The 14,690-nt window shown below is 45.3% G+C and overlaps 1 long non-coding RNA gene and 3 other non-coding genes across 4 annotated transcripts; 3 read left to right on the forward strand and 1 right to left on the reverse strand.

Moving 5' to 3' along the window:
* Positions 1-6,488: 6,488 nt before the first annotated feature.
* Positions 6,489-6,560, forward strand: TRNAD-GUC (transfer RNA aspartic acid (anticodon GUC)). The gene has a single exon. It is a non-coding gene; the product is annotated as a tRNA-Asp (tRNA).
* Positions 6,561-6,710: 150 nt separating this feature from the next.
* TRNAD-GUC (transfer RNA aspartic acid (anticodon GUC)) lies at positions 6,711-6,782 on the reverse strand. The gene has a single exon. It is a non-coding gene; the product is annotated as a tRNA-Asp (tRNA).
* A 301-nt stretch (positions 6,783-7,083) lies between these two features.
* LOC126034573 (uncharacterized) lies at positions 7,084-11,523 on the forward strand. Its single transcript, XR_007504653.1, has 2 exons — positions 7,084-10,309; positions 10,699-11,523. It is a non-coding gene; the product is annotated as an uncharacterized LOC126034573 (long non-coding RNA).
* On the forward strand, positions 7,218-7,289 carry TRNAW-CCA (transfer RNA tryptophan (anticodon CCA)). The gene has a single exon. It is a non-coding gene; the product is annotated as a tRNA-Trp (tRNA).
* Positions 11,524-14,690: the final 3,167 nt, after the last annotated feature.

The raw sequence follows: 14,690 nt of genomic DNA on the forward strand, positions 1-14,690 counted from the left end.
TATTCCCTCATTTATCATTTTGCAAACCCAATATCTTTAAATATCTCCCCATGCTCTTTACAGTATAATTGATTTCTTTGTATAATGCCTTTATCTCAGGACATCTTTGTTTTGGTGCTTTTTCCTGTATTACTTTCTGTCAGTTTTGCTATCCCATGTTTTTCCTGTCTCTACACTTCATTTTGCTTTATTAGGTTCATGATTCCTTTTTTTTGAAAGACAGTTGTTCACTCCACTTTTCCTAGTTTGATTTTTCCAGCTTTTATTGTATCTCTTCATGACATTTGCTTGGCAATCCCTTTTGAGGGGAAAGGTGATCAGAATGCAGATTCCCTCTGAGAAGGAGTTTATTCTTATTGGGAGTATCCACTGGATTTAAACCATGCTACAGGAATAGAAATGGCTAGATCAACTATTCAACTTTTCTTTCAGAGTGCTTTTTACCTAAAGAGAAAATGCAGTTCTGCATGGGCACTTCTTGTCTATTTTATTACACAATTCTTAGGACATAAATTTTCAAGCCCTGAGATTCCTCCAACAAGTTTTTAAAAGGCTCCATTTATTAGACGGTTCACATGATGCAACACAGAGAGGAAGCTGCCCAGCTGCATGGCTGCATTAATGCGGTATAAACTATACTAGGCATGCTAATAGGGGAAAGCCCCTCAAGTCCCTCCTCCCACTAATCCACCAGGCACTGGCATACAATGTCATAGTCCCCTTTACCTTGAACTTCTTCATCTCTTCAGCTGTTGATTTTACACGGGATGTCTGACGGCTCATTCGCTTAAGTGATGTAAATTGATTTTTCTAATAACTTCTAAAACTTCATTTTAGCTTGATCAAAATACATTAGCCCAGAAAGAGATCACTAAGTCATACAGACCGCACAACAAATCCATTACACTGGACAGAAATTGTGTAAGGCCAAAAACTACCCAGAAAGAAGTCCTGTAACTTCATATGCTGTTTGATAACTCATACATTCTTACTGAAAAGCTCATTAAATCCTGTGTCGCAAACTTCACAGGGTGAGGGTACAGACAAAAACTAAATGGAAAATAGAACACAAAGAGCAGATGGAGCGTCGGATATGTGTGAATGGGCAGAAATAAGAGCACACAAAATAGCTATGAAGAGTAATCAGAGTCAAATGCATTCAATTTGCAGCAGCTCTTCTGGACTGGGGCATCCTAAAAACCACACCAGTGAAGGGCTTCGCTTCTCATCTAGGGTTTGTGGTTTTGCATTGATTTAGAAGCATTAACTTCTGCAGCTATAGAAGGCTCTCCCCGCCCCCCCCCCCCCCCCCCAGATGTAAAATGACAGTCACTGGGCTGAAATTATTTGTGCCATTTTACAGTCTGGCAAGGAGATGAGGGCCTGACTTACTGCTCACAAAACTTACCTGTCAGCAACTGCTGGTTCCTCATTTCTTTCAGGCCACCCGGATTATTGTGGCAACTACAGTTAGGAGGGAACTGCTGGTGCAAGGAGCTGCCCTAACAACATTTTGTCCTACACTTAGCACGTTCCTGCTGACGCTTTCTGGATCACTCTATAAACTGCATAAGAGGCAAAAACACTTATGTAGGTTTTTTTAATTTTTCTTGGTTTGGACCCCTAACATTTTTCTAATGGGTTTATAGACCTTTGTACAACAAATATAAACCCAGTGACAATTGGTTTGCTTTTCCTACCTTACTTCATGGGCTCTGGTTTCAAAAACCCAAAAGATAACTCTTCTGTGTCAGGGCAGCTCTCCAGAAGGCTGTAGTGCTTTGGAGGTGACACCGAGCCAGTGTCACTCAGTGCTCAGCTTCACTAATATGAAGCAATATATTTTAAAGTACAAATATATTTTAAGCTAACCAAAAGCTACCACCTCAAGAAAATGGAAAGTAATCACAATAACAAATAGCTTCCTATTTGTATAAAATATGGTCAGCAGTGCAGTTGTTTATGTGAAAAGGAAAGCTTAACATATTGTCCTGGTTTCAGCTGGGATAGAGTTAACTGTCTTCCTAGTAGCTGGTACAGTGCTATGTTTTGAGTTCAGCATGCGAAGAATGTTGATAACACTGATGTTTTCAGTTGTTGCTCAGTATTATTTAGACTATAGTCAAGGATTTTTCAGCTTCTCATGGCCACCCAGGGCACAAGAAGTTGGCACAGGACACAACCAAGGCACCTGACCCAAACTGGCCAACGGTGTATTCCATACCATGTGAAGTCCCATCTAGTTTAGGAACTGGGAAGTGGGGGGGGGCAGGGAATCGCTGCTCGGGGACTGGCGGGGTGTCGGTCGGTGGGTGGTGAGCTATTGCCCTGTGCATCATTTGTACATTCCAATCCTTTTATTACTACTGTTGTCATTTTATTAGTGTTATCATTATCATTATAATTTCTTCTTTTCTGCTCTATTAAATCGTTCTTATCTCAACCCAGAAGTTTTACCTTTTTTTTTCCCGAGTTCCTCCCCCATCCCACTGGATGGGGGAAGTGAGTGAGCGGCTACGTGGTACTTAGTTGCTGGCTGGAGTTAAACCACGACACATATTTAATAGAAGGCATAATTTTCAGATTACGGTTCAACAAGCAGCTTATACAGAGAGATGCCCTGGTGTAAGAGGCTTGATCTAGTTCAAGACACTGCTACACGGCCAAATTTTAAGCGGCTATTTCAAATTAGAGATCCTACCTTGACTTTGTACCAGTGTTACTCATGAGCATGCTGCTGGTCTCCTGCATCACACTGTCAGATCTACTGCTTACGGACTCTGGGATGCCAGCGCAGCTGCACTGTGAGGATATTTTGTGCAGCCCAGCCTTCTGCCTGGGGAACCAGACAGTGCCTCCAAGGCAGCACTGCTGCATCTCACAGTTAGCGTCTCAGCATTGCACCTGGGCAACCACAGTGCTAGAAGTAGGGGTAGTTCTATGTGGCAGGAGAAGTACGAGCAGCTGCCATAGCATGGATCCATCCCGGATCACACTGCCAAGGATGATATCAGCTGTGCTGAGCCTCAACATGCCAATAACAACATATGTTCTTTGTCAAGGCAAATAAGTGGTAACACAGGTGGATAACATCAAATTGAGGGGAGCAACTGATACACTCAAGGGCAGGGCTGTCATTCAGTGGGACTTTGGAAAGCTGGAGAAATGAGCCAACATGAATATCTTCCAATTCAATGAGGGCACATGTGAAGTCCTGCAACTCGGATATGATAAACACATACAACAGCCAGGAGCTGACTGGGTAAAGAGCAGCTTTGCAGAAAAGGTCCTGGGAATCCCAGTGAACAACAAGGATGGACTTGAGTACGCAACTGCTCTCATAGCAATGAAAGCTAATCATATACTGGGCTGCGTTAGTACCAGCACAGACAGCAGATCAAGGGAAGTAATTACTACCCCCGGCTCCATCTGGCGCTTGTGAGACTGCCTGCGGAGTACCGTGCTCAGTCTGGGGCACTGCGATACAAAAAAGATATCGACAAACTGGAATGAGTCCAGTGGAGGGTCACCAAAAGAATAGGGAGCTAGGGCACGTGACAAACAAGGAGACACTGAGAACGCTGGTTTTTTTCAGCCTGAAGAACAGAAGGCTACAGGATGATCTAACTGTCATCCTCAGCTACCCAGTGGGAGGGAATAGAGAAGACGGAGCCAGACTGTTCTTGGAGGTGCACAGCAAAAATGACAAAAGGCAACTGATCAAGTTGCAACATGGCAAATTCCAAGTAGATATAAGGGGGGGGGGGGGGGGGCGGGAATTATTCTTCACAGTGAGGGTGGACAACCTGTTGTGGCAAAGACTCACAAAGAGTCTCCCATCTGTGATGATATCCAAAACTCAACTGGACAAGTTGCAAGCTGAGCTTCAGCTAAGCAAGCTGAAGGGGGGAGTAACTAGCTTCCAGTTACAATGGTGTGCTGGATCCCAGCCCTACTCCTGCTTATGGTCATAAAGGGCCTCTTGCAGATGGCTGTTGCTCCAGGCAGCAGGTCTCTAGTAGCTAACTGCTGAACACAAAGCTGGTGCAATGATGAGGAAAGCATGGAAGAAGACTGTTAGGACTGGACATGTGGAATAGCTGTATGCAAATCCTGAGGAGAAGGCAGGTGCTTTACAGACTTTGGAACATTGATACTAGTTCCTAGTACCTGTTCTGCTTTGCGCTTACATGTCTCCATGACAAATCAACAAGGAATGCATTTGCTCTGTAACTGCGAGTCGTTGCAGCCTTCTAATAGTCCATCCACTTCAAAACAGCACTTGTGCTGTGCTGACTCATACCTCAATATCTCTTCTTGCTCCCCTTCTTAGCTTCGGATAAGTCATCTTCTTGGTTGGGGTACACAAGGATGTCTTTGAAAGTCTGGCTTCAGAAGTGTGTATAGGCTTCACTGAGAAACCAAAGGTGGTTGTTGTTTTCACCATAGGAGGACAGTTGGTTAACCCTTCTTTAGGGTTGTTTAAGAATTGACATCACCAGCTCAGGTCAGAGTAGGTATTTTTAGTAGATACATTTGCTCTCCCTGCCAAATGGGGAGTGGGAGGAGGTTGTACAAGAACACGAGCTGGCATATTGACTGGCACTTTTGGTTCAGGGTTGCCCTGGTTGGAAGAAGGTGTGGAGAACATACAAGATGGCTGATGCAGTCAGAAGTAGCTGTCCCAAAATGAGAATGGGCGTGCAGAAGCAGAGCAGTGAGCTGAGGCATGACCAAGGACTGTCGTTACTAAACTAGCTGCTTTCTGATAAAAACACCCTTAGCAATGTACTGAGCTATCGAAAATGGTGCTTCCAAGAGTCTGTCACACCGTAGGCTTTCTCCATATCTCCAGCAGGCCCAGAACTCCCAGCCAGGTCTGCTTTTGCCCTTGTGGACTAAGTGGAGAACACAACAAAATGTCTACACAACTTGTTGTGAGCCTGGCGCCGGTATTCTGAAAGTGCTTAGCGATGCCAAAAATTTGCAAGGGATGTTATGGAGACAGCAGAAGTCCTCTTCCAAGAGAAGACAGCCCAAGGAGAGGTCTGTGCAGGAACCTGAGGCAAAATCAGCTCTCAGGTAAAGAGCAGTAGCTAAGGGAGGTGGGACTGCAGCAAGCACCACCACTTACACCAATGGTCACATCCCAGCTACGTGGCCGCAGGGATCAAGGAACAAAAGGAACTGAGAAGGGACTAGCGAAAAGGTTGAAACTAGCCGAGGGTGAGTGGTCCCACAAAATGCAAACAGGCAATGTTTGATCCACCAGGAAGCCTCCAGGCTTAAAGTTAACCCATCAACATCTTTTGAATAAAATTTGAACCTGCCCAGCAAGGTTGGACCAGCCTAGCAATACTGGTTTTGATCCTGCTCTTGGAGGTTTAAAGCCTATCACCTGATCACAGCCCTACCAGTTCATCTCATTAGTAATGAAGTAATGAAATTATTATGAGACTTTAGTTGTTATTTTTCACTTGTCAAGACAAAAGTTGAATCTGTTGCATCCCCCGAGAAACACACATTTCTACTCAAATGCTTAAACGAGTAGAGCAATTTTTAGAAATGCTTCATTTATGGGTCACTTATATTTAGATGTCTACGTATAGATTGCTGTGATTGCTGTTTGTTCTTTAGCTATGCTTGTCTGAAAAAGCTAAGCTGGGGACCTTTTATCCAAAGAAATATTAGCAGTAGCAGAGGCCATCAAAAGAGAAGACCGGTTGTTCCAATCGCTTGTTTATTATACGGTGTTAATTCTTCATCTAACAAGCTAGCAAATTAAATAGTTTCCAGTCTAATGTCACTGTGATATGAAACTTACAACCACGTTACTGCTGACGGAGTCGGTATCAAACCATATGGTCAGTACGTGTCCTTCTGCCTTTTACTCTCCAATCCCCAAGTAATTGGTTTCCATTTCTCTCGTTCCCATTTTAGGTAGGTAAGAAGCAGGTGCTCCAGCCCCTTCACCCCAAGGACTGCTGACTCCAGGGCTTCTCGGGTTCCCGTCAAAAGAAACTCGTCTGCGTGAACGAGATGCAAAAACCCAAACGCGAAGACACCCGAGCCTCCGCGTTGCTCCTCACCGCCTCCTTGCGCTGCCCCCCTCGGCCATCCGCGCCCGCAGCTCCCCGACGGCTGGGAGGAGCAAGAAGACAAAACCCACGCGTGTGAGTGTGCGGGGCAGGCACAACGCCTCTCCCTCCCCACGCCAGGTCCGAAAGAATCCACGCAAACACAAGCTACGCTTAGGAAGTCCTTCCTCCTCCCACCGCACCCCCGTGCCGGACAAGCTGTAAGGAAGGACACCGGCCGCCCCTTCGCCTTTCGCACATCCCGCACTCGGCTCGCCCGACCCCTCCTGCCCAGCCGAGCCCCCCCCCGAGCCCAGTAAAAAAGAGGGAAGGCGGGATAGGGAAGGCGGGATGCGGGGCCACTTCCCCCGGAGCGGCTGCGGGGACGCGCTCCGGGGGCGCGCCGCGGGTTCCTCGTTAGTATAGTGGTGAGTATCCCCGCCTGTCACGCGGGAGACCGGGGTTCGATTCCCCGACGGGGAGACATGCGCTCGCTTGTTTTTTTTGTTTGCTCGGCGCCAGCTAGACCCACTCCCGACCGCCAGCGTCCCCCCCCCCCCCACTCCCACCGGGAACCAAAATAACCGCGGGGCGCCGCGCCCTATCCCGCAGGATAAAAATACTCCGTGTGGCCTCCCCGTCGGGGAATCGAACCCCGGTCTCCCGCGTGACAGGCGGGGATACTCACCACTATACTAACGAGGAGCTGCCGCTGTCGGAAAATCTCGCGGGGCTGGCTTTATCCGCAAGGCAGCGCCCCGGCGGGACCGGAGCGGTTCGGGCAGCAGCGGCGCCTCCGGACAGCGGGAACCGGGACCCACGGGCCTGCGGAGGGCGGTCACGTCGCGGGAGGCGAGCTCGGCACCACGGCGGGTTGGGGGGGCCCTCGGTGCCAGGGGCCGGTGGCGGGGGGTGTGGGGTGTGGGTGGGGAGAGACAACGTAGTGGCGCAGGAAGGCGGGCAACGAAGCAGCGGCGGAGGAGAGGGGCGGGCGCGGGGTCGGTGTCAGTCGGCGCGGTTGCCTTACCGGGTGAGAAGGGTCCTCATCGCCCCCGTCCCCCCCGGCCGTGTCGCCCCGGGGCGGGGGGCGGCGGCCTGTGGTGGGCGAGTTCTAACACTCTGCGTGCGGGTGCCCAGCAGGACCTCGTGGCGCAACGGTAGCGCGTCTGACTCCAGATCAGAAGGCTGCGTGTTCGAATCACGTCGGGGTCACTTGGTTTTTGGGTTTTTTTTTGTTCTTTTCCTTTCCCTTTCGTTTTCCTTACCTCTACCGGCTTCGTCACAGAGGGACGTTAATTTTTCTTCTTTTTTCCTCTGAAGCTTAGGGTGTCCTCTTTTTGCTTGAACCTGAGAGGGAAAACAGAAGTATAAAACAAGGACAGTCAGAACAAGAAGTATAAAACAAGGACGGTCACCGATGCGGCAGCCTGCGGAGAGAAACGTGAGAAAGAGGTGTTTGGAGAGCGTCTGGCTTTCAGATTTCAAGAGCACCAGTTTGAGGGAAGTACCGGGGTGAAACAGTGCCTCGAGGGGAAAGGAAATGAGGACACTGCTTTCCTTCCCCGCTGTTGGCACTGGAGGCGGGAGGCCTGGGACCCGGGTGGGAAAGAAGGGTGCGCGGAGCTAGATGGGAGCAATGGCACGGGAATACTGGTGTACCAGTGTCACTGGAGTACTGGTGTACCCGTGTCACCGTAGAGATCCCCTTGGGTAAAATAGGCATGTGCATACGGGAGCTTCTAATATCACGCTTAAAAGGCAAGGACGTGTCAAAGATCTACTTTAAGTTCCACAAAGACAACCCACTGTGTGGAAATGACCAGAAAAAGTCAGAAAGATGTATAGGAAGGTAACTGTAAATTTTAAATGGGACAGAGGCCCCCAGAATGGCAGGGAGACCCTGTTTTCAGCACAGAAATTCACATGAGAAGGAGTGGAAGTCAAGGCAGGGACACAAGTGGTCCGGACCAGCCAAGAGCTCGGGCGGATGCAAACACAAACCTGATGGGGGGGAGAGGAGAAGTGCTTCAGAGGGTGTGGAACAGACAAGTTTTCTCAGAGTAGACGTTTCTGCACACTGAGGTGCCACAAAAGCACAGAAAGTATTTAGATTTGATCTAGATATGAGAGACCGAGTCCTAGAAGTAATACTTTAGTGATTTGGAGGGACTGGAATGTTTGACACTTAATGAAATTTAATTAGGAGGGAAACAGAATAGTTTGCCAAGGGCCTGAATTTGAGGGACAGAGAGAAACGTGCCAGAGATACAATACTAAGTTTGTAAGAATTGATTATTACTGTTGTAAACCATGGCAGAAAATGAAGAGAATACAGAAGTATTAGAAACCAGACTCAGCAAAGTCATCAAATAATGTGGGGTTTTTTTTAAGATAAATACCCTTAAAACCTTTCAAATACAGAAATTCTGCATCTTCCTTAAGTCTTCCGTTCCAGTGCTTTGCTATCCTTACTGTTACGAAGCGACTACGTGCAGTTTAACCCTGATGACTCTTTTGGTCTAACTTAAATCCAGCCCTCGTGCTATTGCACTGGAGAACAGTTTATTCCCTTCCTTTTTATAGCTACTCCTTATGTTTTTGAAATTCGTTATGCCTCTCCATAGCTGTTCTAGGGTAACAGACCATGTTTGCTGGGCCTCTGATTATTTGCATCGCTTGCTTCTGGAGTCTTTCCAATTAAGGTGCATTTTTAAGTGCCCAGAACTGGTCACAGTATTTCAGCTGACTCAGATTTTACCAGGTCTGAATAGAAGAGGAGGACTGCCTCACGCGCTCTGCTGACAGGACTTGCATTTACATCGTTAGTCCTTTTTTTTTTTTTTTTTTTTTTTAATGCATAATCTGTTAGATGGGTGCATTTTTTGTTGGATGCATAATCTGTTAGATGTTTCCCTGGTCCCACAAAATACCTCAGACTCGGTTTGATTATCCATCAGAGAGCTGGATGGAAGAAGTGGTGGCAATCTGCTTGTATTCCTGTACTGCTGCCAAAGCAGGTGCGCTGCTCTAGGCATTCTGCGTTGCTGCCAGATGATATCTCTGGCTTGCAGTAAGGGGTTCATCTAATCACAATACAGAAGATCTATTAATAGGAGTGGAAGTTTTCAGGGTGCAGTTTCATTTCACACTGATACACCTAACGTAACGTGAGTGCAGACTGTCACAAAACAGTCGCCCTCGCTCTGCCCTGTCCATCCCCGCCTGCGTGTTTGCCCTGTTCCACTTGGATCACATCTTGCAATTGTGCAGCAGCAGCTGCTGGCTCAGCGTGCGGATCTGGTGGCGCAACTACTAGATCCAACACAAGGAGAGCGTCAGGAGTGCATGGCCTGGGACAGAATAGAGAGCAGGATCATCCTGTTCAACAGCAACCGCAACTACCAATGGTTTGGTTCAATTGTTTGTTAGCTGTTCTTTGGAGAGAGAGCCTACAATCCCTAAATCAAAGTAATTTGTGATGTTTCAAAACTGAATGAAAGAATTAAATGCGCCTTAGCTACGTGCAAACTCTTGCTCTCAATTTTTCCTATTGGTAAAATGGTGTTGTGGTTTAACCCCAGCCAGCAACTCAGCCCCACGCAGCCACTCGCTCACTCCCCCGCACTCAGTGGGATGGGGGAGAGAATCTGGGGAAAAAAGTGAAACTCGTGGGTTGAGATAAGAACGGTTTCATAGGACAGAAAGGAAGAAAGTAATAATGGTAACAATAACAATAATAAAATGACAATAATAAAAGTATTGGAATATACAAAGCAAGTGATGCACAATGCAATTGCTCACCACCCGACGACCGATGCCCAGTTAGTTCCGAAGCTGCAATTCACCTCCCCAGGCCAACTCCCCCCAGTTTATGTACTGGGCATGACATCCCATGGACTGGAATACCCCTTTGGCCAGTTTAGGTCAGCTGTCCTGGCTGTGTCCCCTCCCAACTCCTTGTGCCTCTCCAGCCGTCTCACTGGCTGGGCATGAGAAGCTGAAAAATCCTTGACTTGGTACAAACACTACTCAGCAACAACTGAAAACATCAGTGTGTTATCAACATTCTCCTCAGATTGAACCCAAGACACAGCACTGTACCAGCTACTAGGAGGAAAATTAACTCTATCCCAGCTGAAACCAGGACAACTGGGGATAATAATTCACTTTAATCTCACAGCAGCTGTTTTGTCGAGTTGACTCCATTAATTCTGAGGCACTCAAGTATGCTGGTAGGTATTTGTCCCTCACCAGTGTTTCTACAGTATGCGTGCTTCTGTGCTTTTGTCCCTGTCTAACTTTTAAATACTTCATTTGTAACCTGATTGATCTCTTAACACAGATGTTTTTTCTTATAAATTTGTTACTAGCTAAATATAGGCAATAACTTAAGTCCACATAAGGTTTAAAAATCTTGGAGCTGATGTAATAGCCTATACATGGTAAATATAGCTTCTGCACTATCTCTGTCCATATATGATAAAATTAGATATCCAAATAATTCTTGTTTGGAAATGATTCGGTGTGGGAAACTGCCCTGTAAACTGTCCTTCTCATATCACTTCTGTCAGTGTACTTAAGCAGGAGCTGATACTTCTGTTTTCAATCCTTGTTGGTACAGGCCTTTGTCTCTCACAATGTCAGCGGTAAGACGTTTTAAAACAGTTACACCACGCAGCTGTACACATTTCTTTCCCTGCCTGGGGACAGTCGTACAGACCACCCACAGCACTGGGCACCCCTGTATTCACAACGAGGGCAACCACCCCTCTCGTCTACCATGTTTACCGGCGACACAGACACAGCAGCATTCCCCAGCGGGTGCCAGTGAGAGTGCAGTCGCCTGGCCGGTCCCCCAGTAAAACTACGTCCACTGTCAAATTCAGCAGGAGATGGATCTCTTTCTATAAGGGAATTGCGCTAGAAGCGATATGCTCCGTTATAATAAGGCATGCTTTTTTCTTATTGCTTTGCTGTTTCTACTTAGATTATGCTTAAAAAGAGATGCTTCTGGTAAGAAAGCTAGAGTTACTAAAAAGCCACCTAATTTTTCTAAACTAATCAAGAACGTGGAGGAGAAATGAGTGATTCTAGAAACTATAGTTACACTGTGCCATAACAGCTGGGCAACTGCTTATTTTATTTATAGTAATCCTTTCCGGTTTCTATTGCCTTTCTCAGAGGGAGTATTATTTTCATTGTGAAACTCGCTGTGCACCAAGACTGAATTAATGTTTCATATATTTTTTTTACATTTCCTTTAGCTAAGATTTCCATATCAGCTCAGTCTACGACAAGAGCATGTCTGTAACACTTCCTTATATGCCTTTGCCATGAATGGATTTATAGCCTTCACAATGTTATTATGTATTATGAGGCAAATGTCACATGTGAATGCAAATTACACATCTATACTTCATTACGGATTAAATGTGATCCAAACCTTCCACTGAATTTAAGATACTTTTTTGAGCACACAGATGTAGAAAATTCATTTCTTCAGTGTAGTGCAACATAAACTACCTGTCTCTTTTTTATGGATGGCATTAGAGGTTAGGAATCATAAACTTGGGGAAACTCAAAGCTAGAAATCTGAGAAAGTTTAGAAGGCATTCAGTGCTTTCATGTCAAAGACGACTGTATGACTGAAAATCTCTTTCTCACGCTCAGGAAAGCTAACAAATTCCAGACATTTGGGAGGGTCCTACAAAGGAAGGATTTCTGGCTTCTGCTTTCAGCATATTTCACATTTTTAGGCAAGCTTACAGCAGTTTTTCAACCACTGAAAATGGCCATTGTCTCACACCATTTGCACTTTTTCCTAAACTTTCCTTCTGTCACCATTTATACTGACAAGGGGTAAAATGTGACTACCCGTTCCTCAGGTAGAGGCAGGTATTCTGGTCTTAGAAAACCAGAACTTGCTGTTAGGGATAAACATTTAAGTACTGGAATGCTTCACAGAAGGCAAGGCAAAACAACAGCTTTGTACTCCAACCTTTAAGACACAAAACTGTTTAATAGGCATATGGACCACCTCATATTTTGGGGGGTTTGTGGGTTTTTTTTTCTATATAAAAACAGTAGATCTTTTGAGCTTGTTCATAATGAACTCATTCCCTTATCCTCTTTGACTGATGCCTTCCGCTACACAAAATGCAAGCTTTCTTTCCTTCAAACAAAACAAACAACAACGGTGCAGATCCTCAGCTGTATTAAGGTCTGACTGTGGTTGCAGGTTCCAGTGTTAATCATTACGTATGTGCACATTTTGGCACTCTCTCGTATTACTTGCCCTGTCTTCACCTTGTCTGGAGAACGCCTGTTGTTCCCAAGGAACGACGATGAAAAGTGTAGAACCAGGGAATAAAGGACAGTTTTCTGCCAAGGATTTTTTATGGACTTGACTTGCCAGAGAAGTCTACTGCTCTGAAATAGAGTGACACTGAAGTGTTATACAATGCTTTTTTAGCTTTTGTCACCTTGGAAACAGCTAAAGGTAAGCCAGTAAAAGAGACCAGTGTCCACACTAGGGAGTTAGATCCTTGTAACAATGTAACAGAGAAAATCATTCATGAAAGATAATATATATTTCTATAGTTAGGGAAATAACTTTCAAAACATAAATGGACTGCAAATATGAAATGTAAGTAATGTTAATCTGTGGCTCCGGCTCCGCAACCACTGTATTGGACTTTGAACAAGTAGCCAATCTCACAGTGCTGAGTGTCTGCTGTCTTTATGCTTCTATGCCAGTTTTGCCTGACAACAAAAAGACAAAAAACACAGATCCAACGTAAAGCCAGTTACCCCATCCATTTATGACCAAAGCTGAACTGGGAGTGTAACTAGTGACTTACTACTTCATACCATATTGAAGTTGCATTTTCATGCTACACTTAATGCATTAAAACCAGACTTAACAACCCAGGTACTTAGATTGAAAGGTGTAAACTGACTTCAAGCTCAAAAGGTTTCATTCCTTCCACTCCTAAGGGTCGCTCACAAGAAAAGTGAGCGCCAACTGTATTGCATATTCTGAACAGTATAATGAGTTGAAAATGGCAGCTGCACTCCTCCAAGCAGCAGCATCAGAAAACAAGCTTCAGGCCTGGAGTATAGCACCATTATTGTCTGTGGGGATGTTCGATGGTACCTGCACCCACTTTTTAGATTGTATTTCCACTGTTAACTTTGGTTAAAATTTCCCAGACCCAGTTCCCCCTTACACTGCTTTAAAACATGTTAGACTTGATAGGAATTGAGGTTATTTTTCACATCAGTACGATAGCTGAAGAATCTCTCTGCTGCTGCCTTTCTGAAGCATTCTGTGTCAGTCTGCAACTGGTTTCATATCTGGATAAGATGTAAGTTCTTAAAGGTGGGGCAAAGGCACCCAGGGCACCTAGATGCTTTTCAAAGTGAAACATACTATCTATACTTTAAATTATTAGTGTCAAATTTGGAGAGGAATTCAATTCCTTCAAGCATTTCCAAAACACTTGTCATGTGATACCCATGCTGTGGGAAAAACTTTGGGTAAGATATGCTGGAAAATAAATAGAACCATCTAATTTGTTCTATTTGGGCTTAAACGTGAAAGTAGTCAATCCACATTGGTATATGAATATTTGCTTTGTATGCGTATGTGATCAATGGAAGGAAGACATTTCCACCCACTGTTCAGCCCCATCTAACTGGAAAGGTAAAGTGTATACAACACCATGAACCAAATACTTTCAGATCTAAAGTATCATGAACTGCAGATGATAGCCACCTTGTATCACTACTCGCACTACAAGGTAAATTCCCCAAGCTAAGCTTCTCCCTTGTGTTAATTACTTTGTTACACCACAGCAATTCCTCAGTTGGAAGCATAGGGCTTCTCCTGGGTGGGTGCTTGATTGAATGACAGCCACCATATTTTGTGATGGAACAAACCCAAAGAGAGGAAATGCCCTTCCTCAACTGCAATTTAAACCTCTTTTTGGAACATAAAGAGGAGTGGGTGCAAACACTAACAATCCTGTTTCATATCCGTGATTGATGAGCAAATTAAAATATTCACATTTCAATTCTTATGTCTGATACTGTAACAGAGTGCTCAAAAGCATAAGATACATAGTCAGATCTAAGTATTAAACCGTTCCCATCGTAAAATACAGGAAAGTTTATAGCAGCGTTATGTTCCCAGCATGCCGCGTGTGAGCACATGAAGATTTAAGTCGCTTGTTTACAGGCGGTGCAGTCTTAAACTCAGTCCTACTTCCTCAGCAGGGACACAATGTGAAATTTCTGAAGTGAGCTCAATAGGACTATGCACCTTTCAAATTTTGCACTACTATCGAAGCGATCCGATTTTTTTGTTGTTTGTTTTTAATACATAAGTCACCACAACGGCAGCAGTTACGCTAACAGATTAGCTGCCGATTTCCCAGTTGGATTTCTTCCGAAGCCCGATAGCTAACGTATCACGTGAAGTTCTGCACTCGGCTGGCGATCGCAGCAGCTCGGTTCCCCTGAGAGAAAACTCCTGCAAGTCTTCTTTGCCCGGCAGCCGCTTCAACGAACTGAAGCTAAAGCAGGTGGCGAGCTCACGGCGTGCCTGAGGAG

Source organism: Accipiter gentilis, chromosome 34, assembly GCF_929443795.1.
Source record: "Accipiter gentilis chromosome 34, bAccGen1.1, whole genome shotgun sequence".
Classification (NCBI taxonomy): domain Eukaryota; kingdom Metazoa; phylum Chordata; class Aves; order Accipitriformes; family Accipitridae; genus Astur; species Astur gentilis.